The sequence below is a fragment of the Rousettus aegyptiacus genome, unplaced genomic scaffold (genome assembly GCF_014176215.1).
Source record: "Rousettus aegyptiacus isolate mRouAeg1 unplaced genomic scaffold, mRouAeg1.p scaffold_m13_p_4, whole genome shotgun sequence".
Classification (NCBI taxonomy): domain Eukaryota; kingdom Metazoa; phylum Chordata; class Mammalia; order Chiroptera; family Pteropodidae; genus Rousettus; species Rousettus aegyptiacus.
The window spans coordinates 16557952-16583498 of NW_023416307.1; the positions used below are offsets into that span (position 1 = coordinate 16557952).

General features: G+C 40.1%; 1 long non-coding RNA gene across 4 annotated transcripts; it reads right to left on the reverse strand.

The window, feature by feature from the left end:
- Positions 1 to 6875: 6875 nt before the first annotated feature.
- LOC107512692 lies at positions 6876 to 25273 on the reverse strand. Of its 4 annotated transcripts, XR_004950608.1 has the most exons (6): positions 24510 to 25273; positions 22745 to 22844; positions 21933 to 22088; positions 14078 to 14173; positions 13169 to 13237; positions 6876 to 8890 (listed from the first exon to the last, which is right to left on the reverse strand). It is a non-coding gene; the product is annotated as an uncharacterized LOC107512692 (long non-coding RNA). The 4 variants fall into 4 exon arrangements; XR_004950609.1 differs by lacking the exon at positions 6876 to 8890 and having other exon boundaries at positions 8905 to 13237; positions 21946 to 22088; XR_004950606.1 differs by lacking the exon at positions 6876 to 8890 and having other exon boundaries at positions 8905 to 13237.
- Positions 25274 to 25547: the final 274 nt, after the last annotated feature.

Below are 25547 nucleotides of genomic sequence, written 5' to 3' on the forward strand. Positions count from 1 at the left end.
GAGAGATTTGGTGACACACAGACACATAGAGAGAAGACGGTCATGTGAAGATGGAGCAGAAACTAAAGCAATGTGTCTATAAGCCATCGATGCTGATTACCATCAACCACCAGAAGCCAGAAAAGAAGGGAACGGAACGGATCCTTCCTCAGAGGTTCCAGAAAGAACCACCCTGCCTACGCCTCAATTTTGGCCTCCACGATTGTGAGAAAATAAATTTCCATTGCCTCAAGACACCCAGTCTGCGGTATTTTGTTACAGCAGCCCTGAGAAACAAACACCTACACACCTGTTCAAAATCCAGGAGATGTTTATGTGGTTCAAAATTCAGATCCGAAACTGAGCAATTACCCTAATGAAGGCTCTTAGTTAGAACCTGCTATTATTAACGCAGACACCTTTAATAATATCCCTCTTAACCACTGTGCCCTGGGAAATGTGGGTATCCACCTTTGTTGTAAAGAACAGTCTGCGAGATCCCAAGCATTCTTTGCCAATCTTAGCATTGAGAAAAGACCGAAATAACAGAAAAGAAAGTGTTAAAAAGAAAACAAGATAGGATAGAGAGCATCAGGAAAGTTGTTCTATAGGAGTGCTCCCCTGCTTCAAGGGACAGAGGGCGCTTTTCTTACGCTTGAGATTGGCGTGTTATTTAACTACTTGGCTATAGTACAGCGGCTGCCCAGAAGTCACTTGGAAATTTTCTCTAGTTCGGTCATCATTTCTTAAGAAGGGCTGGAAGATGAAGTTTCTGGGCCTTTCCTGGGATGTAAATATCATTATCAATTCCCTGTAAGACTTTAAAGGTCATCCTCATTTATCATGGGCCAGTCTGCTTCCCATGTATCAGAGATCAAATTGTTGCTACAGGCTCATCCCCAGTGGTATTCTATATCCAGTATAACTGGGCCTGGAGCCCAGAAAGAGTAGGAAGTCTAACTGCTTGGGAAAGAAGATCTCATTGTTCATCCTGCCTGGGTTTCTCCAGGTTTCTGTGCATGATGGAGAAGCCCACTCTGCCTCCAGAGCTGGCCAACAGGGATTACCCTAGGCTGATCCTAAAGAGTATTTGCCTTCAGCAGGGTGATTAATTAATATCAGCTACTAGAGGGCAAGGAACAACAAAGACATTTCACATACATATGGTTAAATTACTGAGAAGAATCAGTAATTTAAGACTTATCTCTACTCTGATAAGAAGTACTCAGTGTCACCAAGCCAATTTAGGAAGTAGTGAAAATTTGGGGAGTCAGAAGCCAACCCTGGCAATTGGACTGTGCTTCTACCTTCCTTTTGTCCTCTCTATAGGCGCCTGGGGCTGTGCAGCCAGTCTCCTTGTCTCTTTGGATCTGGAGTGGGAGGGGAAACATGGAAGAACCTCTAACAGACTCATACTTGCTCAGCAGGTGGTGGGAGCATGGGTCCCAGTCTTTGAGATAATGGAGGCTTTTTCTCGGAAGCAGATGACGCACCAGAGATTCTTTAGGCAGGAGCAGTAGTACTGCCTTTGACAATCCTGCCTGGATAAAGTCCCCAGCTCAATTGAGCTCATTGATGAAGAGATATGAACCTGCAAGGAACTAAGAGTACAAAAACAGCAAAGGTATAGTGAAGACAAACAGTCTCTGCTACTCCTCACCTGCTTTCTGTGCACGGGGTGCCTATGAAGATCAAAGAGAAACAATTCCTGCAGAGGGAGGGGAAGGAGGAGAGAGGGAAGGGAAGAGAATGGGGGTGGGGCAGTGAAGAGGAGGAGACAGAGGAGAAGAGGAAAGAGGAGAAGGAAGGGGGATGAAGGGGAGGGAGGTAGAAGAAGGTGAGGTGACTAAAGAGGAAAGTAATGAGGCTCTAAGAGCTGATGCTGGGCCCGCCTGGTTTCCCCAGCCCCTGACCTCCGGCTCCCTGCAGCAGATGTCGCTGATGACCACCTCCCAGAGCAAGTTCTTGCCTGACCCTATGCTGTAGTCAGAGAAAACAGGCTTAACCACAGCCTTCCTTTCTGATATGACTCAGAATTGACTCAAACTCCTAAGACAGGGCCTCATGACCAAGTAAGAGGACCTGTGCTCTACAGTTGCCTGCTGGCTAAGATCCTTTTGCTACTAAACAAACTCTGGACTTGGAATCATTTGTTTTCCTACCAAATATTTTGATCCAGCTGTGAGTTTCCAGCTGACTCTCCTTTCTGATTGTTTTCCTAAAATTCTGTGTTCTTTTCAGCATTAGGCACAATAGCCAAGTGGTGGAAGCAACCTAAATGTCCCTGATGAAGAAATGGATAAAGAAAATATCTCCAAACACACACACCCACCCACCCACACACACACGGAGACGGCACACACGTGCATGTGCGTGCACATGCACGCGACTATTATTCAGCTTTAAAAAAGAAGGAAATCTTGTCATACTTGACAACATGGATGAGGACGTTATGCTACATAAAATAAGCCAGTCACAAAAAGACAAATACTGCATGATTCTACTTCTGTGAGGTATCTAAAGTAGTCAAACTCATAGAAACAGAAAATTCAATGTGGTTACTGGAGGCTGGGAGAATGAGAAATGGGTAAAGTTTCAGTTTTGCAAGATGAAAAAGTTCTGGAGAGCCGTTGCACAACAGTACGCATGTAGTTAACACTGCTGTGATGTACTCTTAAAAATGGTTAAGATGGGGTAAACAATAACAGTAATAGAGTCATTTTAAAACAGAGCCAGAGCCAGTGGAATAGAATTGAGAGTCCAGAAGTAAACCCATATTTATGTGGGCAAATAATTTTCGACAAAAAAGCCAAAAACATACAGTGGAGAAAAGAAAGCCTCTTCAATAAATGGTGCTGAGAAAACTGGAAAGCCACCTGCAAAAGAATGAAACTAGACTGTTGTCTATCACCACACACCAAAATTAACTCAAAATGGATTAAGGACCTGAATATAAGACCTGAAACAAGAAAATGTATAGAAGAAAACATGGTAACTAAACTCAAGGACCTTGGACTTAAAGAGGCTTTTATGAATTTGACCTCAAAGGTGAGGGAAGTAAAAGCAAATATAAACGAATGTAACTACATCAAACTAAAAAGCTTCTGCCCAGCAAAAGAAACCATCAACAAGGTAAAGAGACAACCATCTGAATGGGAAAATACATTTGCAAGCAATGCCTCCGATAAGGGCCTAATATCCAAAATATACAAAGAACTCATACGACTCAATAACAACAACAAAAACAAAATGATCCAATCAAAAAAAATGGGCAGAGGACCTGAACAGACACTTCTCCCTAGAGGACATACAAATGGCCAATAAATATATGAAAAGATGCTCAACATCGCTAGCTATTAGGGAAATGCAAATCAAAACCACAATGAGATAGCATGTGACACCTGTTAGGATAGCTGTAATCAACAGGACAAATAATAACAAATGTTGGAGAGGACATGGAGAAATAGGAACCCTCATACATCTGGTGGGACTGCAAATTGGTACAGCCACTATGGAAAATAGTATGAAAGTGCCTCAAAAAATTAAGAATTGACCTACTAAATGATCCAGCAATCCCTCTACTGGGTATTTACCCCAAAGACTTGAAAACTCATATCCGAAAAGATATGTGCACACCGATGTTCATAGCAGCATTATTCATAGTGGTCAGGACATGGAAGCAACTGAAGTGTCCTAAGATAGATGATTGGCTAAAGAAGCTGTGGTACATACATACAATGGAATATTACTCAGCCATAAGAAGAGATGAAATACTGCCATTTGTGACATGGATGGACTTCGAGATAATCATGCTAAATGAAATAATCCAGACAGAAAAAGTTGAAAATCACATCATATCACTTATATGTGGGATATAAATCTAAAAGCAACAAATGAGCAGGACAAACAAACAGAGACTCTTGGATATGGAATATAGACTAGAGGTTACCAGAGGACTATAGAGTAGTATTAGTGTTACTAAGGGTTTGGGGAGGAGGGAAGAAGTAGAAGGGGGTCAAATATGTTATGTGAATTTTGTGTTATGTGAATTTCACTTTAATAAAAAAAATTAAAACTTTAGAAAAAAGCAACACACACACAGAAGTCTTGGGCTAAGGGGAGATAAGGGGAGGGTGAAGTGGGTAAAGGAGATCAAATATATGGTAGCTGAAAGAAACTGGACTTTTGGTGGTAAACACACAATAGAATATACAGATGTCAAATTACAATGTACACATGAAAATTATATAGTTGTATTAACCAATGTTACCCCAATAAACTTAATTTTAAAAAAATAATTATTCAAGTCCTTAAATATTCTTTAGAGGTATCATTGCCACATAGTTATTAAAAAAAAACTAAAAATAAATAATAAACACACAAACAAACAAAAACAGAGCCAGAGCTTCCATGCCAGAGGAACTGCCTTGTATGTCTTACGTCTCAAATTTTTGGAATGTAAAAACAGGGAAAAACAACCTTTGGATTGTGCCTGGGGCAACACTGTGCTCTCAAAAAAACTGAGAGCAAAGATAACAGGAAAGCAGTTACTATGACTACTAGGCTAATGACTACTAGACTGAAATTAAAATATTGTTTAGAATTAACATCACTATGTTATATCATCTACGCCAATAGAAATGTTTTCCTTCTGATATATTCTTCTCCCTCTCTTTCTGATAACTACTCATCTCTTTTGTTTCCTAATCAGAACATAATTTGAGCTCCTGCCTGAATCAATGCTTCCTGAATAACTATTCTTATCAATCTCATTAAATGCTTTTTGCCTGTCACTTAGAAAAGCCCTTTTACTTTTAGGTTAGCAATAGTAAATTTTGTTACATGTTTTTTACCATGGTTTATAAAAATGGAAAACAACCCAAGTGCCCATCCCTGGATAAATGGATAAACAAATCATGATATATTCATATAAGAAAATCTTATTTGTGCATAAATAGGAGTGGAGTACTGATACATGCTATAACCTAGATGAACCTTGAAACCACTATGTTAAGTGAAAGGCGGCAGACACGGGAGGTCACATGTTACATGATTCCATTTATAGGAAATCTCCATAATAGGTTAATCCACAGAGACAGAAAGCAGATTAATGTTTGCTAGAGGATGGGGGAAGGGAGGAATGGAGAGCAACTGCCTAGTGGATATGGGGTTTCCTTTTGGGATGATGAAAATATTTCAGAACTGGAATAAGGTGGTGGTGGTTGCACAACATTATGAATGTACTAAATGCCATTTAATTGTTTGTTCACTTTTAAATAGTTAATTTTATGTTATATGAATTTCACTTCAATAAAAAAAAATAAAACTTTTAAAAAAAGCAGCACGCGCACACACACACACACAGAAGTCTTGGGCTAACAACTTCTTACTATCTAACTAGATTAGATAAGACAATAGGGACCATCCGCTATAAATCCCCTTAGTTTTAAACCCTATCATCTTGCATGCAAATGTGTGGACAGCCACAATTTTACTATTTATTCGATGCTAAGAGAATAAGGTGTCCTCATGTAAATACAGCTCAGCCAAACCTCTCCATTCTTTCTTTCAAGCTCTCGCTCTTCCAACTTATCTTTTCCTCTTACATATTCATTCTCTTCTTTTTTATTCTTTTCTTCCTACCCTAAAAAATATTCTACTAACCTTGAACTATTCCCTGCAATTTGCCTCCTCCCATTCTCTGCCAAGTTTCTCAGATAGCAGTCAGCATTCACTGTCTGCCTCAATTCACCTCCCCAAGGTCACCAATGACTCCATTCTATCAAATCCAATGAGCGCATTTGTCTTTATTATAAAAACGATTCCTTTGATTTCTTTCCACATTTCCTCTGTTGATAATGTTATCTCCACCCACTCTTAAGATATTCTTGTTCGCAAAGGCCCACTCTCATCCCACTCATGCTGCTCATCTGTGCGATATCAGCCATTCTGTGGTTTTAACCTCCTATATGATGATGAGGAGTCTCTAACCTACACCTCCGACTGAGAGTTCTCCCAAAGCTTCAGACACGTCTAATTTCTGACTCAACATTTCCACCTGGATGCGCCTTGAGAACCTCAGATTCAGCATGTCTAACATAACACATCGACTTCCATACAAAACTTTCTCCTTCTGTAGCAGCTACTCATTTGGCTAAGTCAAAAACCTGAGCACCATTTTTGAATCTCTGAACTTCCTCACTGTACTCTCTCCTTTTAATGTATTTTAGAAATCCCCTAATTCTTCCAATTAAGTATTTATCATAATTGTAGATCAGATGATGAGATCCTATCACACTCTCCAATGTCTTTCCATTGCACTTGGCCTAAAATGAGAATTCCCAGGCCCCACACATCTGTTACCTCTCCCTCTCCACCCCCATCTCCCACTGCCTGGCACCTCTCTTGCTGGGCTCTGGCCACACTGTATCTCTTTGTTTTCCTCAAATACTCGAGCCCATTCATATCTCCAGGTTGTGCCACCTGAGGCTTCCTCTTCCTGGAAAGGTTTCCTGCCAGCTCTTGGCTTGCTCTTCCCTCAGATCCACTTTTCAACACAAAAGCCATCTCTGAGAGGCCTAATCCCGCCCTAACACCCTCAGCAAGCCAACCCTCCTAGACACAGCATCACTTTTATTTTTTCATGGCATTCATCACTGTTTGGATCATCTGATTTATATATTATTGTCTGACTCCTTTCCTAGAATAAGCACTTATCATTTTGGAATTTTTTTTTATTTAACTAGTTTTTGGCCCATCAACCCTACTGGAATTTAAATTTTATGAGAGTTGAGATCTTATAGAGAGAGAGAGATAGATATAAATATTATATAGATTTATAGATATTATATAGATATATATATATATATATCTTATATAGCGACTCCATACCCCTTTCTGGCAGGTCATGGATTCCTCCCTCACCCTCCTGGCCCAATACGGCTGATATCTCAGCATGCTTTATGCCTGTTCTTAACTGAACTAGGACAAAGAAAGCCAGAAAGACAAACATCTGCCTTCATTCTCCTTCTGAGAAAGGGTCTGGAGCTTCTAGTTTGAGTGGCGCCAAAAGTAACTTGGCCCTCACAGTCGTAGCACCATGTTCACATAAACACTCTGAGTTCAACATTAATTAAGCATGTCCATGTCTCTCGTACTATATTGTGTGATTACACTAGTGAATTCAGCATTATCTTTGGCCTATGAGAACTTATATATATATATTGCTTTTACTGGGGAAGACACATGAGCAACTGCAATTGTGGTAATCAAATACCTTAGATTATCTGAGGTGATTGTGATTGCTGGATCGTGTGTCCTGGTTTGTGATTCAGAATATCTTGACCTTGTAACTATAAACACAAAATGATAACTTCCAATGGTATGAACTAAGTTCTTCAGGAGCATAAAAGAAGTAATTAATTTACTGGTAGAATCAAAGGAAATTTCACAGCAGATCAATTAGACCTTGATGCAGCTATAGGATATTTCAACTGGAGAATATGGGGAACAGTATTCAACGCAAAGAGAAAGCTATGAACAAATGTACAGAAGTGAGTGGGATCAGCAAACATTAAAGAAGAGAGAAAGGAGAAAAAAATACACACAAAGTGAGTGACTACAGAATGATGGGAGCTTGACAGCTGACAGCCTTGGATGCTATGGTGAGGAATACTGATTTTTGCCCCCTCTAATTCACTGGTTCCTCCACACCTGTGCAGAATTGGCTACGGAAGAATTACCTGGAAAACGTGTTTAAAATACATATTTCTGGGTATCAGACCCAGATAACCTGATTCAGACCATTTGTAATGGATCCCTAGAATCTTCCCAAGAAATTCTGATGAACTCAGGCTGGAAACCAGGGCTGTGGAGAATGGAGGAAGCCCCTCTAAGTTGCCCTGCCAATGTTTCCTGATCTGAAACTGGTCTGCTTAGCCTCAGAGAGAGTCTAAACGGAACAGGAAGTAGTTTGGTTACACCACACTCATTGGAGGTTAGTTCTGCTGTCACTATCTGTCGCCCAGAGTTCTTGGGCACTCCAGCCTTCTCCCACCCTCCCCATGTGCCCAGTGCATACAGCTGGACTTCTATCTCAATGTCCTCACCAACAATCCAGTTTTCCCATAGACGTGTGGCTTTTGGAAGAACCCAAATTACTTGGCTGGGTCTTGACAACTCACCCAACCCCGAAACTCCTTTCTCTGTAGGGGCCGGGTGCTAACTGTTATGAAGGTCTTACTTCGAAGCAAAGAGATCCCCAGAGACACTGGTCCTCATCAGAATCATCGGAGTTGTGGCAAACAAAGCTTTTCAGCAGGAGGGTGACACAGTCTGGTCTGTGTTTTAAGAGAATGGCTTCCAAAAAATAGGAGAAAATGCAGAAAAACATGTAGAAAGCTGTTATAGTAGTTTAGAGGGAGGGACAGTAAAGAACTGTGCAAACCGTAGCAGAGGAAATGGAGAGGAGGGGACTGAGACCTTGGCCTCAGGTCAGAGGCAGAGAGAACAAAAACAAAGATGAGGCCAAGGACTCTGGTTTTATAATGTGATATTTTAGTTGGATTGGCTATTTGCTTCTCTATCATTTGGTGCCTATTTCTGAATCTTACTCAAAGTTTTCATTGCATGGGGAAGCACCATGATTAAATGATGTCACAGTGTGTCACAGCCCATTTGTAAAAAGCACTTTATGAGCCTCAGCTTGAAAGCCTTTCTCCTGTTGAACTAATTTTCTCCACCACAAATATCAAAGTGCCTGGAAATGTACAAAGCAGTCTTTTTTGACCACCAAAAGTAATGCTATTATTTGGACCTCAAAGTAATCCCTTGAAATATTATTTTAGAGAAACAAAAAGCATTAATAGTTGACTTTGGAGATGAGACTCTTTTTGCATTCGAGGCTGTTAATCTGAAAATAAAATAAAAAAAAAAAAACAAAAACAAGTCTCGAGCCACTCTTTTTTTTCACACAAGTATTTCAGCTTTATTTAACTATTTTACTTCTGATTAATTTCAACAAATGCGCACTGCTTTAGCATTTGGCTTGGAGAAGATCTTTTTTGGTAAAAATAATGCAAAGTCATGTTTTGTTTCTGAAATGTTCATTTTTCCTGAGATTGTGAGAGATGTTTATAAATGTAAAATTTAGACTTACTTTTGGACCTTAGAGTTGTCATTCAATTTATAGCGCTACTGACCTAAATAAAAACTACTAATATTCAAATGCCGTCCAATTAACATGTCTGGATTCCTTGAAAGATTATAGCTGTCTTCTTTGAAGCTGCTAAGTAGGACCAATAGTGAAATTCAGCAGTAAACCGTTGATGTAGGATTCTTCATTCTTAATTTGGCTAATGCCCAGCTCTAAATTAGAATACAAGAAAACCCTCAGGTTTACTTGCTATGAAACTTAATTCAAATGCTGAGTCCACAAACTTCCAAAATGCAGATTTTGCCTTCCTGACTTGCCAGCCACAACCGCTGGGGAAGCCACCACGGACCTGTAAGTTAAAGCAACTCTTCCTTTTGCCGGAATTTTCTTTTTCCTAGCTTTCTTCTTTCAACAAAATAACGAAATGACTGCCAAACTCCACTTCTGTTCCACAAATACTTTGCTACCGTGGAGGGAGCTTTAAAAACATGCACTGTGAAATTATTTTCCTCCTTGATGAGCTTGTTGCAGCCTTGCGTGCTCAAGGAGAATGCTCCTGGCCACAGGAAGGGAGTTGCCAGCTCCCTCCCCGATATCACGTCCCTGCCAAGTGACAGTTGGTAGGCTGCCCCGTGATTTTCCACACTCCAGATTCAGAGGGAGTGACATTCTTCTTCGTTCAGATAAACTCAAGAAAAGGGAAAAAATAAATAAAGGAGCACTAGGTGTGGTCTAATTCACTGCTGCCTGAACTTCTGACAGAGAAGCAAAACCCTCCTACACCTGCATGTGCGAACAAAGCTTAACTCCATCCAGAACGGAAAGCCAAGTTGCCAGCAATAAGCATTTGGAATTACCTTAAGCCAAGTTGTGCAGAAAGTCAGCACAGGCTAGAACTTGATGGGATGCCTGAAGCCTTGGCATCTCCCTCCTGCAGTTTCTCCCCAGCTGGTGCGTAAGAATAGAGATGGCGTACCCCGAACCCAGAGTTTTCGAGAAATTCAGGAGAAAAGCTTCCGTGAAGCAAAACTTATGTATCTTCTTTAAAATGCCATACACTGTGTGTTTACCAAAGTTAAATTTCCTTCTGTCACCATGTATATATTTGACCGCCTTTACCCTTATCTACCAATGCAATATCCGCATGATGTATTATTGAATTGTACACTTGAAATTTATATGATTTTATTAACCAATGTCACCTAATAAATAATAAAAAAGTGCTCTACACTTTTAGTAAAATTCTATGTACTGGCGAGTGTGGCAAATCCAGCTACATTGTCCCCATGAAGAAAGGTGAGAGAGGATGTAAAGAGCTGTTGAAATAACTTTCTAGGCCCAAGATGGATCCTCTCCTGCCCAGAAGGCCACATCAGCAAACAGAAACTGAGATCACTTCCATGAGCTGGAAATGCTCCGCTTGTCCAGAAACGCAGTATATCCTGTCAGTCAGTCCCCAAATGCCAAGCCAGCGCTGGGCCTTTACACCTCCAGCAAGGTTGATGGTGTGGCCCCAGCCAATCAGACACTTTCTGTCTCTTCCTTGTTCTTTATTCTTTATCCTATGAAAGCGTCCCACCTTCTCTGAATGGAGACTATCCACTTCATGAAGTGTTAAATAAAGTTTGCTCATGTCACTTAAATTGTAACCTTTAATCATTTAATATCACAAAGCCGAAAGCGGCACAGCCACATCAGATTTTCGGTCCTTCCAGTAGGGGTGAATGTTGGCTCCATGTAACAGGTATTGTAGCTGAAGTTTGGAAATGTTACATCACTAGCTCAAGGCCAAACGACTAATATTTGGCAGAGCCTGAATTTGAACCCAGCATGGCCAAACTTCAAACCCAGGGTTTGTCCCTTATCCTAGTGGTTCCCAAATGCCAGCCCCCGGGCTGATGCTGGCCTGGCTGTTCCAGACACCCACCTAGGCAGCATTGTCAAAAGGCCTGAGCCACGGGCTCCAGAAAAATCTAATCCAATAGGTCTGGCATTCCAGACCTGAGAAATCACATTTTTAAAACAATCTCCTTGACATTTCTCTGTGGCCACACCTGAGAACCATTGCAATTTATATTCCTCTAAGCTTTTTCCGCCGCAATTAATTGATTTCATGGAAATCTTAGCTCATCTCGCAAATCAAACTATAATGCATCTATCACTCTTGGGGAATGTATATGATCTTTCTATGAATCATAAAATGTATTTTCCAAATATTTAAAGTTCCAGTGGTGCTTCAGAAAATATCCTTGAGTTGGGACTCAGAGGTGCTTCTTTATGTTCATAAAATTCAGGTGCATCCTTGGGGCTCATTTATCACCCACAATTATCTTGCTGCAAAACTCTTTAGCTTCCTGCAGGGTTCAAGATTTTCCTTATCTCTTGGTGGTTAAAAATGCCAAGGCTACATATGCTCAAGGCAAACTCCTCATCTCTTAGACATTTTGGATGTACTGCACCCTCTGGGCTTTACTTATTTTAGACATGGGGCTATGAATCTGCTTCAACTAATTTTCTAAAATACATGTTTTCCTAAGACAGTTTTCCTTTTGGCTTCTTGCTAAGAGCTCTGTCGAGCATCTCTCGAGACTTGAGGTAAGGCTTTTCACATCCTGTGCTCCCCAGCAGAGGTTCTTTGTGTGCCCCTACGTCCAGGTCTCCAAAGTTTATTTCTCTTTCTCACTCACCCCTTTTCTGTGAAGGGGTCCACAGCTAAACTGAAGCAGGGTTCTGCCAGCTGCAGTTCTGGGGTGAAACCTAGCCTGACAATTTTTGTAAACATTTCATTGGAACACAAGCAAGTCCATTCAGTTGCTCGTCTATGTCTGCTTTCATGCTACAGAGCTGAAATTGTGTAGTCAGAAGCAGACAGAGACCATATGGCTTGCAAAGTCAGAACTATTTTCTATCTGGCCCTTTACAGAAAAAGTTTACCAATCCCTGGACTAAAGAAACATTTCCAGTGAAAATATGTATAAATTTTCCTCTGATACAGAAACACTACATATACTTCCAGGATTACTTCAAACCACATATGCTATGAGAATTTTGTTTTTTGTCTGTTTTCTTTATTTTTAATCTGTAGCTTTAGGGCATAACATGTATATTCTTTTTTCAATCCCATGTCAGAATTCACTGGTTGTTAAAGAGGCAATAATAGGGCCTAAAAATAATAGACAATCTTGTCAATAAAAGCCATTCTTTAATGATAATGAATCACATTGTAACATGTGTGAGAAGAAGGAGTGTGGAGAGTTTTTTGAATCTCTATTAATTTACCATAATTGTCTCCATTTAACTTTCCCTCCATCTAATAAAATAAAGCCTGATTTCACCAATTTGTAACTTGCACTGCTGCAAACAAAACAAAAAGGAATAGTTTTTTCTTTTGATTTTCCCCAAACCATTTTGATAACTGGTGATGCTACAAAGTAAATATCTAACAAAATATTAACCCAGGGAAATAAATTTTTAGGGAAAAAATCTCAATTCTTTCTATGAAAATAAGAAGCAATATGCCTTAAAAAAAAAAAAAAAAAAAACCTCAATACTCTTTTCAAATCCTTATTACTCTTTTATGAAAGGTACTAAAGAAAATCTTCCGGATTTCGTATATAATGACTGTAAAAAAGCAACTGGCTTGTAGCTGAAATTTGCACCTTGTCTTTAATTGTGCTCACTTTGCCGGCCATGTTATTGATATTTAAAAGTACCAGCGTGCCCTCTTGTGGTAAATTGTAATTACTGTTCTTTTCTACTAAGAATTTAGAAGTTTGGTATGGACTCACTACATTTTATGTAACTCATTTTACAAGAGCCCACTCTACCTTACATTCCATCTGCAAGTGATTCATATGGAATAATAATCCATAGTAGATGTTGGGACTTGCAGAATGAACTGCTAAAATTGCCCTGGACTGTAATGAAATATGGCTACCACTATCTGACACTCAGTCTGAGTTCCCAAGAGCAGCAATCCGTCTTTGGGTCATAGGACTACTTTATAAGAGAAAAAAACATAAAGTCTAACATTACCACATTCTTGCCCATCGGGTTGTATGAAGAACTTCCATCTGCTCTGCTTTCCAATTTGAGGATGTGGATCTATACAGAAGTGTAAATATTTTTATCAAAGGGCTCATGAAAATTCCCCTACATGGAAGAACAAAAAGGCTTTTTGACAATCAAATCTACATCACAATGGCTGGTTGTCTCCTTTCAAAGGGAGCTTTGGGAACCTGTTCTGGCCACTTGACTTTGTGAATTCATTGGTTTAGACCATACTGCAAGCACCATGGATCCCCTAGTTTGTATTTTGGCATTTGTGAAACCAACTACTCATAATATATCCTCTTGACTGGTCGGGCTTTTTTGTTGCTGTTGTTTTTAAACATATACAAACCCCGCCACTTATTAGCTTAAGTGGGATCCCTTGAGCCAGTTACTTTAATGCTATCAGCCTTAATTCCTCATCTGTAAAATCGAGAGATTCATAGACAACCTGGTATAGCTGTCACGGGGATTAAGTACAAGAAGTTTAACAAGCATTACAATCAGTATGACTTCAAGGCTTCTGAACATATTCTAACGCTGTGATCCCTTAGCATTCCTCCTCTCCTTTTATCACTCCCGACTTTTCCAGTGTATTTTTTTGGTCTGATAATTTTTTGTTTATGTTTGCTTTTGCTTAGTGTGTAGCAATGGGAAAGCTAGATTTAAAAGTGTAGGTTCTTGTTTTAGAACCCTGCATTTCGAAGGACTTATTATCATCTCTAACCCAGGAAGACTGCACAGTAGGGCCAATACCTAGACATATAAATAGTGGGATCTCTCTGTGGTACTCAGATGTGACTCTTTAGATACTGTTTCTATTGGTGAGCTAAAATACACCAGAAAGAGCTTTTTTTTTTTAAAGTATGAAGAGCAATATAATGAAGTACTTACCGTTTGTCCTTTCCGTGGTCAGGAGATTCTTCTGCATTTATCTGGAAGTTTCTAATGCAAGTTGCTTTTGTGAGAAAGAGCTCCCACATCATGGGCCTGTCCATTTTAGAAGAAGAATAAACATTGAATATGACACAGCATCACTGGACAGAACAGATGCTTTAACTATGGAGAGTAATTTTTTGCCCACAGCTTCATCAAACATCAACAGTGACTTTCTAGGTCAGCTCCAGCTGAAAAGTACTTATTTTAGAATGCTCGTTTTTTGTTTCCCTAGCAATGCTATGACATCATGTCAAGGTTCTTACACTCAAAATTAGGGCCTAAACACACTTCTTGGTTCCTTTGTACAACTTATATTTGGAAATGTTTCAATGTCCTCATTAGATATAGTGAGCCTAAAATTTGCTGGGGGTGGGGAGGCTTTACAAAAAGATAATATTTAATAAATAGAATTTTTACCTATGTCTATCTTGGTATCCATGATTGTTGCCTGTTACCTAGGAATTAAATGTTGAGTTGAAAGGAACGATCACTATAGTAACTGGTAGGACACTGGAACGTTGTAAATGTGGGAAGATGTTAAATTTAGATCAAAGTGAGTATATGTCACATTATCAATTTTCTTCCTGCAGAAGCTAATATTCTTCAACAGATCTTCCTTATACATCACATGAAAGGCCCTTTTTGTTCCTTTGTACCAATTTTCAAAACCTTTTAAATTAGCAAACATTTTTTTTAGTATTCAGAAATAACTGTTTTTGTTTTTTTCAAACTATAACTTAAATTAATCATGTCTCAATGCTATTTAGCTTTTCACTGAATATTAAATAGTACAAACGTCTTGTGTTTTCTGGATACACACTTGTAAGTAACCCTTTTATTATTATTTTTTTAACCCCAGAAATGCACCATCTGACCCACATTGTGACTGCTGTGAATCACTCAAATCTGGCATGTTGTAGGATTTTACTGCTCCTTGTGGCATTAACGTCCCAACCCACAAACGAACAGCCTTCAAACTACCCAGATGAGATCAAACAGTTGATGGTATTTATATTTTTCCTAGGCCTCAAAAAGAGGAATTCAATCCCACAAAATTAAATGCCTTTAGGAGAAAAAAAAGTTACCATGTGGATGTTTGACATCAAATACAGAAATATCTGCTGTCTCTGTTTAGTATTCTCAAACTCCAGGCAGCCTTTTTCATTTTTTTGCTTTTTCTCCATTCTCTTTCTCCTGACTCTCTGAATTATAATTAGGAACCTTCAGGATAGATTTGACCTTCACTTGTGCTCATTTTTAGTAATACACGAAGTCTAATGAAGGACTGTTCTGCTTCACAAATGATTGATTCTGCTTCTTTGGTGTTCCTTACACAAATCTGTGGGTTGTTTGGCAATTGTCTCACCAACAATAAATTCTTGAAGGAGGACTGTGTTCCAGATAGTGCAAAAGCTTGTGTTGCTAGTTATATGTCCTGCTTTGTCCATCACCTATTGTTGACTAAAAATAACAAATGCTCATGACCCAGATTTTTACTAAAACTTTCAGGAGAAGTTGACCTTCCTTGAGGCTTATGTCTCTGGAAGAGCTGGGTTAAGGGTTGTGTTCTGAAAGACCGTATTTTGCTTCCAACCAGACCTCCTGATAAAGCAGGCGCCTCCTACTGGTCTGGACCGAGGAGAATCCGGATGAGAGGGGCAGTGGGTCCATGGTCCAACATGAACAGCTGGATACAGTTCATAATAACCAAAATATATCCCTCCTCTTTTCTGCCTAAAAGTCTGAGAATGAGGTATAGTTCATTACCAAAAAGAAACAGTCCTACTATTAAGTTCAGAGTTCAGAGAATGTCTAGCGAGTTGCCTGACAGTCCTCACAAAATCTGTCTTGAGTGGGAGCCCAGGGGTCCCTTTTCTCTACAGTCTCCTTTCTCTCCCCATGTCCCCACCGATGCCCAGTCCCCTCCCTGGGTGCTGCCTACATCTTGGGGGTGGAGTAGGCAGTAAGATTTCTTGAAGCCATGATGACCATTTCTCCTAGACAACTCAAACTCCATTATACTTGCCTTCTCCCTTGTAAGAAGAGGCTTAGGCATTTCAGAATCTTCTAATGGAGCATTTAAAATAAATCTCGACCTTTTTTCTTATAACATTGACCATTGCTCATTGTATCACATTTAATATGCTTAAAATCTCACTCACTTAAGTCTGTATTACAAAAATCCCCTCATCAGAGGTAAGGAAAGAAGAAAAGATTTAAGAAGTCCAAACATGAATTAGTGTCTTCTTTGAACTAGGAATTGTAGTAGGTGCTGGGAGTACAGAAACGAATAATTCATAGGCATAATCTCAGTGTCTATAATTTCAGAAATTAGCTGAGGGTGGGGTGGGAGTGGTAAACAGACATATAAAAAATTAATGGTGTGCAGTCCTGTAAGAACTTGCATCTAGATGTGAACAAAGCCCTGTGTTCGCTCCAAGGAAGGCGCTAGTCCCTGGGAGAGCCTGGACGAGTGGGAGGCAGGCACAAGGACACAAAGGAAAGCATGTCCCTTGATTAATTCTCCTGAGCTTAGCCTCCCCAGAGCCGTTTCCAAAGTGGACACGTGACATTTTACAACAGTGGGTTTGCATTCCACACGGCCACTTAACGACAGTGAAACAGCCCCAGCCACCAAATGCCGAGCAGAGATGCCAGGAGAATAAGGCAACATTGGTATAAATAAACTTTTGATGTTCAGATCATGGTAGGGTATATGCGTTTGCTACAGCGACCATAACCAAGTACCACCAATGGGGTGGCTTGAACAGCAGGAATTTACTTCCCCACAGTTCTGTTTAGAAATCCAGATTAAGGTTTTGTTAGGGTTAATAGCTTCTAAAGGTCTCTCTCTCTGGCTTGCAGATGGCTCTCTTCCTCTGGTGTCTTCACATGGTCTTCACTCTGTGCGTGCATCTGTGTTTTATCTTTCTTTCTTATAAAGACACCAGTCATACTGTATTAAAGTCCAGCCATATGACCTCATTTTACCTTAGTCACCTCTTTAAAGGCCCCTGTCTCCAAATACAGTCACATTTGTAGGCACTGGTGGGTCAGGACTTGAAAGGTTCTCTCCTTGACAAAACTGAGCTTTCTTTTTGCGTAGGTCTGATCTTGGGCTCCCATGTCCTTCCTTGTAGAGTCCATTTATAACAAAAAAGTCCTTCTAAATCAGCCATCATCATCCAGGTGAATTGATCAACCTGGTCTGCCTTCAGTAAGAATCCTGTTAGGTTCATTTAGCCAGAATTCTCCCTTACCCTGATGTCTCCTCTCAGCAATTTTCCATCTGCTGACCCCACCCTATTTCATGGCTACAAATGCCCATTTCCCCTTGTATTTAAAGTTGAGAAAATCTCTCTCCCCTACCACAAACCCCACAGAAGTGGTTCCTATATCTATCGTGAAAGTCCTCCTGAATAGTCTGCTTAACTGTTCTTTAACAAGTGTCATGAATAATTTTCTCTTTAACTTCAACATATGAATTTTGGGGGCACGTGATTCAGCCCATAACAGAAAAAGTGTGGGAAAAGTATGGTAAAGAAGCTCCAGCCACGAGCTTCTCTTACAGGAAACAGGAGGAGAGGAAAGGAAGGCAAGGGAAGAGGAGGGAAGGGGAGAAGAGAGAGGAGAGGAAGGAAGGGGAGGGGAGGAGAGGAGAGGAGAGGAGAGAGGAGAAGAAGGAAGGGGAGGGGAAGGGAGGGGAGGGGAAAGATTCTTGGTTTTCCTAGAGCTCTGCAGTGTAGGACACTGATTGGTTAGGATAACCCGAAGCTCTGTATTAGGGAGTAAGGAGGAGAGAATGGAATAAAGTAGTTGGTTGTCATCCTATAGGATGATACTTCCATTTGGTTTAGGAAAAACAAACTTAAGGAAAAAAACAAAATCACAAAATACAAACTGCCGTATTATCTCACAGCAATTGAAACTCCTGCTACTATTTCATCAAAGAAGAATAATTTTTATAATTATTACCAGTTATCGATTGCCTACTAGTTCAGTCCAGCAGAGAAGTTAAGGGCAAGGGCCCTAGAGTCAGAGAACCAGTTCTACCACTTACCAGGTGACCTTGAACAATTCGATTTCTCTGCACCTCATTTTCTCACCTGGAAAATTTGAATAATGACTGTGTCTTCCTCAGAGGGCTTTAGTGAGAATGATATGAGATCATAAAAATTATTTTTATTTATTATTAATATTTTTCAGGGACCATAATATGTTAAGTGATTTTTATATTTTATCTATATTAATCTCCAAAAAAGTCCTATTAGGTATATATCATCAACCCACAGCCTCCTAGTATCCTACCTATCCCTGCTATCACTGACAACAATTTCCATGACATTCATGAGAGCTTTATTCCCCAAAACTGATGGAAAGAGTAGCTTCGAGATCATTTCCTTCTTCTCTACTTTGGAGGATGCATTCTATTCTGTTAGTAGCTGCTTTCCTGGCACGGTTTCTATGACAACCTGTCTCTGGGATATTTTTCTGCTCACCCATAGTACTCATGGCTTTTTTTGTTACCAAAAAAAAAAAAATCTATCAAATCCAGCCTTACATAAAGGTTTTGTTAATGGAAACCCTTTTGTTCATGGAGAATCTCACGAAGGAGTCATGATGCTACAGCAACCAAAGCGGTCAATTGCTTTAAACTGTTTTTGTTTAAATGTTACTAAGCCCCGTATACTCTCACTATTTCCAGCACAATAACTGGAAACATGTACAATTAGATCTCACAGTTCCTAGTAATACGCAAAGCAGACATCCAGTTTCGTTCTCATGTTGGAGCTTGATTTTTCTTTGTCTTTTATTATTTGTTGTAATTGGCCTTAAAATCCCACAGTATGTAAACGTTGGGAACTCTGTGTACATAATTTAACTCTAATCTACATCCTAGGAATCAATAAGCATATGAAGGGGACTAATAGAGTTAACAAACTAAGAACTGGCCAGGTGGCATTCCTATGTATTCTTGTCAAAATGATGAACATTGGAAGTTATATTATTTAACATTAAAATTTCTGATTGACAAAATAAGTGGAGTTGAAGTTATGTGATTGTTAGAAGTTGGGCACCTCTACCTTTGCAGGAATAACATACAAATAAAGACCAGTCCAGCCACTAATTCGTACCAGGGAAATAGTTGGTAAGGTCCTGTGCCTCTCTCATCAGTGGACTATCCTGTCATCCGATCTGACTAAAAGGCCTGATCCTCCCTCTATCAGAACATGCCTGTCTTCATCTTGGAGAGAGCCCTTCATGAAGGTGCTGGTGCCTGTGTAAAGGGCTGAGACTGAAAATATTGCAAGCAGTATGACGGTTTTGTGCTTGCTTGCTAGCAAATCTTTGTTTGCTTAGAATATTATGGCCTGGAATGTGCTTTTACTACAACTGCCTGGTAGAGAAGGTGGTGGGTTGGACACACAGAGCTCACACCCCCACTCTAAGTGCTGGAGAGTTCCGATGAAGTCCAAAATGACCTGACATTCATGGAATGGTAAACTGAGTTAAGCTGATTCAAATTCTCATACTTTGTTCTTCGATGTGTACCTCATAGTAATCCTGCACACCTGAATTTCCTCATGTCACACTAGCATGCGTCTTCATTATTGGCTCATTGATCTTTATTCAAGTATAGTCTACTGGTCAGAATATCATATTCGGGCCATGTAGAAATGCTCTGGTTTCCATAACCACCATTCAGGTACTGAGTCATGCATGAATCCTCATGCCAGCTTCCAAACTGTTTTATTTTCCTTTTAAATTCATTTTTAGAGCACTTTTAGGTTCACAGCAAAATTGAGTAGAAGGTACTGAGATTTCCCATTACCTTCTGTCCACACACACACACACACACACACACACACACACAACCTCTCTCACTATCACCATCTCCCCACAAAATGGTACATTTGTTGTAAATGGTGAACCTACACTGGCACATCATTATCATCCAAAGTCCACAGGTTACATTAGGTTACACTGACAAATGTATAATGACATTTATCCATCCTTACAGTATCATACAGAATAGTTTCAATAATCTAAAAATCCTCTGTGTTTTGCCTATCTATCCTTCAACATATGAACGGGGTGGGAGGGGGGCGGGGGGGAGAACCCTTTCCCCCTGGCAACCACTGATTATATTGTCTCCATAGTTTTGCCTTTTCCAGAATGTCAAATAGTTGGAATCTCACAATATGTAGCCTTCTCAGATTGGCCTTTTTCACTTAGTAATGTGCATTTAAGATTCTGCCATGTCTCCTCATGGTTTGATATCTCATTTCCTTTTAGCGTTGCAAAATATTCCATTGTCTAGATGAGCCATAGTTTACCTGTTCACGTACTGAAGGGCAACTTGGTGCTTCCAAGTTTGGGCAATTATGAATAAAGCCCCTATAAACATTTGCGTGCAGGTTTTTGTGTAGACATAAGTTTTTAACTCCTTTGAGTTAAAGGAGTTAAAAACTAAGACATTGCTGAATCATGTGATAAGAATATGTTTAGTTTTAAGAGAGACCACCAAATTGTCTTCCAAAGTGTCTGTGCCATTTTGCATCCCCACCAGTATTGAATGAGAGTTCCAGTTGCTCCATGTGCTCATCAGCATTTGGAGTTGTCAGTTTTATGAATTTTGACCATTCTAACAGGTGTGGAGTGGTATCTCCTTATTGTTTCAATTCACATTTCCTTGATGACATATAAAGTAGAAAATCTTTTTATCTGTTTATCTTCTTTGGTGAGGTGTTTTTCAGGTCTTTTACCAATTTTAAAAATCAGGAAGTTTGTTTCCTTATTGTTGAGTTTTAAAAGTTCTTTGTGTATTTTGGATAGCAGTCCTTTATTAGATATATCTTTTGCGAAGATTTTCTCCCAGTCTGTGGCTTATCTTGTCATTCTCTTGACCAGACTCATTTTTAATGTAGGAAAAACATGAGTATATGCTTGTGCATTGAACTTATTGAACTTATTCATTTATTTGTTTTTTCATTCATTTGGCATGTATTTATTAAGCATGTGCTAAGTATAAGGCACTGTGCCAGGTATGCAGTAACCAACATAGGCATAGGGTTGCATATGCCCTGTGCCATAATAACTCATATTTTGAATCCTCAGACATGTATTCACACCCTTTGTGATTCAGCCTCTGAAATACCATGGAGCTTGACCTCTCCTCTCTATTCCCTGTGATTACCCTGGTTACTCTCCTTAACCTGGCAGATGATCACACCTAACTGGTCTCATTTTTCAATCAGGTCCTCCCCTTCCAATTCTTTCTCTATATGAGTGACAGTTATCTTTCTAAAATTTAGATACAAGCAAATTATATTTCCGGCTAAACCAGTGGACACAGGAAGTGGGGAGATTGAGGGGGTGGTGGATGCATAGGAAGTTGGTGCACATGTCCTTGGGGCCATTGCTGAGTTCTCAGAACCCTGGGAAGCCAAACCATACACTATGGATGTGCTAGTCACCTGTTCACTGGCCAGGTCACCCCCTCCTAAAGTTTGATCTGCAACCCGAGGCTCTGAGAGCAGCCTCCTTCCACGGTGCTGCCCATGGGGTCACCTGCAGAGGTCTATGTGTATGTTTTACAGCTGTAGCAGGTATCAGTTTTGTTCTACAACGGTGAAGTGCAAGAGACATAATTTCTTTTAACTTCCCTAAAATAGTTAAATTATGCAGAGACCTCTTTTACTCAATCTATGAGAAACTCAATTCCAGTCTTTTTACTGGGCTCCTTCCTTCCACCAAGGCTCTCCTGAAATGTACAAGAATCTCATACAGAATATTCTAGAACACTGACCTCAGACCTTTACCTTGACTGTATCCAGGTGGTCCTGTGAAAGTAGGAAATGCCAAGCATAGCTCTTTGGAAATATTTGGTTTCTGGTGCTCGCTTCAGCAGCTTAAGTACTAAAATTAGAAATATCTTGTTTCTGCCCAGCAGTACAAAAAGCATCTGAGACAAGGAAAAGCAGAAGTTAGGCAACCTCTTTGATAGTAGAAGGTTATACACACACACACGCGTGTGTGTGTGTGTGTGTGTGTGTGTGTGTGTGAGAAACAAGACCATTAGTAATATTTCAGATTATTCTACCTCATGGAGAGAATCCAAATTCCTTAGCAAGGCTATAAGACATATCTATACTTCCCAATTTCACCTTCATCCATGATATTCTGGAGCCAGTTCACACCAGCTCATGAGAGCCAAGTGCTAGATTTTCAGATAAGTTGTGAGCCAGTTGTTAAACATAGTTATTATTAAAAATTAAATGACATAAATATCACTCTCTCCCTCTTGCCATCTCCCTAAAGAGCTGTTCAATCATCTGAGCTCCCAAAGCACTTTGTAAGTGTTTATACTGCACAAATCTGACATTGTTCCTAATTGTTCTTTTCACTAAAACATCCCCAGACTATGAACTTGTCCATAAGATTTTTTATTCATATTTGTCTCACTTGCTTCAAGCAGAGGGCCTGGCACATAGTAGGAATTTAATAATTGTTTGGAGAGTGAGTGAGAAAATGACTCTTGGAGATTAAAATCTATTCCCTTCCTGGTATCTTGGGATCTCTCGGCAGCACTCACAGTTTCCCAGCTCAAGCTTTACATACCTAGGAGCCTGAGTCCTTCCATTCATCGATCAGTCTCTACAGGAAAAGCTTGGTTTCCCCTCCACCAGAGATGTGACTTTCATTCTCCAAGACTTTTACTCTGGGGAAGAGTAAAAAAAAAAAAAAATGCAGATTAAATACAAGTAGTAAAGAAATAAAGAATGTCTAACAATTCCCTGACATATAGAAAGCAAATTACAAGTGTCAGCATCCATACATAATGCCCTGTGTGGCGCATGAGCCTGAGATGGAAAGTCCATGCGGCTGGTTAGTAAGCCAGTGCAGGGCTCCCTTCAGCCCCATTGATATTTTGGAGGCGGACAGTGGATATGGTGAAAGCTGTGGGAATGGCCGGGGTGCATAGCTTTGTTGAGTGGTTTGGTAGATGGACAAAATGGCAGGAGGGCTGCTCATGACGTAGATATACCTGGAAAACATCTTTTAGAAAAGGATGTCATAAACGTTCTGGAAGGTTCATGCCAGAAATGTGACAAAAACTGGGAAAAACAAAGGTTTAAAACCAGTGCTTTTGATTTTAGACTATGTAACCCCAAGTAAGGAATGGCTTAACCTAATTTCTGATTCCACAAACAGCTTTGGGGAATAGTCATTGCTTCGCCCTAGTCTTCTCAGAACGAGAACCAAACATCCCTGAGGACACCAAATGACACCACCACCCCACCGCCAAGCTGGCACCAGCAAAAACGTAGGCTATTTGCAGAGAGCACACCGCCTCTGCTGTGAGTGGGCAATAAACTCCCAGGGAGATGCGTGCTGCCTGCCTGGAGACAGGGTTGCTAGGTACCTCTGAAGTAGTGAGACCGAGAGGTGCACATTATTTCCCCCACACTTCTTATTTTACACAGCAGTGACAGTTGTAGCCTGGAAACAAGAGCGAAGAATAGCATCTGTGGTCTTAGAAATAAGGGCCAGCCAAGTGCCCTATGGGGCAGAAGGAGCAGGGTTGAGGCTTTTATCAAGAGCAGGAGAAAAAAAGTAATGTGATTTGGTTTCACCATAATTGCTTAAGCAGTCTGGGTGAGAACTAATTATGAGTTCATCTGGCTCCAGAGAAACCCCCCTCTTCCCTTCTCCTGGATGGTACTAAAATATCAGCATTGCATCACCAGAACTCACTCCAATTGGTGGCCTTTCTTGAGACGAGCAGTGTGCTCTGTCTCTCTGAAAGACACTGGAATCTGTATAGACCCAGGAACTTATATCTTTCCAAGGCAAATAAAATATTCCTGGCACTCACTTGTCACTTGAAAACTGAGAGGGCTTGCCCATTATTATATCATAGAGAAAGCGTTGTTTTAAAAATGTAGGAATGATTAAATGTAGAGAAGGAAGAGAAGGGACAAGTTACAGACCCTACGTCACTACAACAGCCCCACTGTTAGACTCAGGAGAGATCCTGAGTTTCAGAATCATTGATGATATCTGGACACTCTAGGACTTTCATTAATGGTCTTAAAGAGACAAGTACTTTTACTTAGAAAGTTGGTTGCCTAATTCTCTAAAGAGTAGAACTAACATTGAAAGTCAACAAGAAAGGACTTGAATTCCATCTAGGTTAGTAGTCCGAATTACAAATCTAGATGAAAGCTATGTAATGATGCTATAATATGCTTATTTGAACTCTATATGAGCTCTGAGAATAAAGTGAGTTGGACTGTGGTAGCAGAAAGAACATGGATTCAAATCCTGTGTTAAACCTGGGTTCAAATCCTGACTCTGATGCTTATAGCCACATGTAAATTACCTTCTTTCTCCGAGTGTCATATTCAACTGAGAAATGAGGTAAAAATATCAGTTCTCTTGCAGCATCTATGTAAGGATGAGAAATAACATGTGAGTGTCTACATGGCACTTAAAACAGAAGATGCACAAGATGAATGGTAGCACATAGCCCAGTTCTCTCTTGATGAGAAATCCCAATCTGAGCATCCCTCCGCAAGTGGTACTGTGGAGGTTATACCATGCATGACTCTGGTCACTTCCGAACCATCACGATTTAGTTAGACAGGGAGGGGTTTGGGGGCAGAGGGGAAATAAGAACTGTCCTCAGCAAGCAGCAACGAAACAACACCATAGAATCAGATCTGAAATCATGTCATGCAAATTCTAGGTGGGGTAAGAGTCCAGGGAGAAGGAAGAACAATGCAGATGGGGTAATAACTTCAGCCTCTGGGACAGAAAAACAAACACAGTGGGATTTGCCAACTGCTAAGATTTATGCAGAAGTCAAACTACAGATTTAATAAAACAGAAGACCAATCTACTGAGAAGAGGCTTATTTTAGCACCGAAAGGACATGGTAGCAAAATCAGTCAGCTCTGAGTACTTACTCCCCAAAGTCACAGTCTTAAAGACTGGAGCACTTTCTATGTTCTAAGCGTGGACTTTATCATGGCTCACCTGTAATGGATAAGAGCTAAGTGGCCATCTTTATTTTGCAAGAAAAGTCAGCTTACGGTTAGGAAATGAGAAGCAGAAATAAACCATCCAGCTCCATGAAAAGTCCAAACTGCAATACAAATTTAAAATGTATTACTTTATAAAGTTACATGGCTTCATGGCTTACTCTACCCACCACTCTGCAGATCTCTCTCGTCACAGATTCCTTTATATATATAAGGGGCTTATGCCCAATTCCATAAACGTGGAAGAACAATAAATACCACTGAATTTTTTGTAATTCATAGTAATTTGAATCCGCACCCCAGGAAAATCCAGCATTTGTCATTTTTGACCACCTGCTTAATGCTAGCAGAAAAAATACAGTAGCACTGCTTATGTA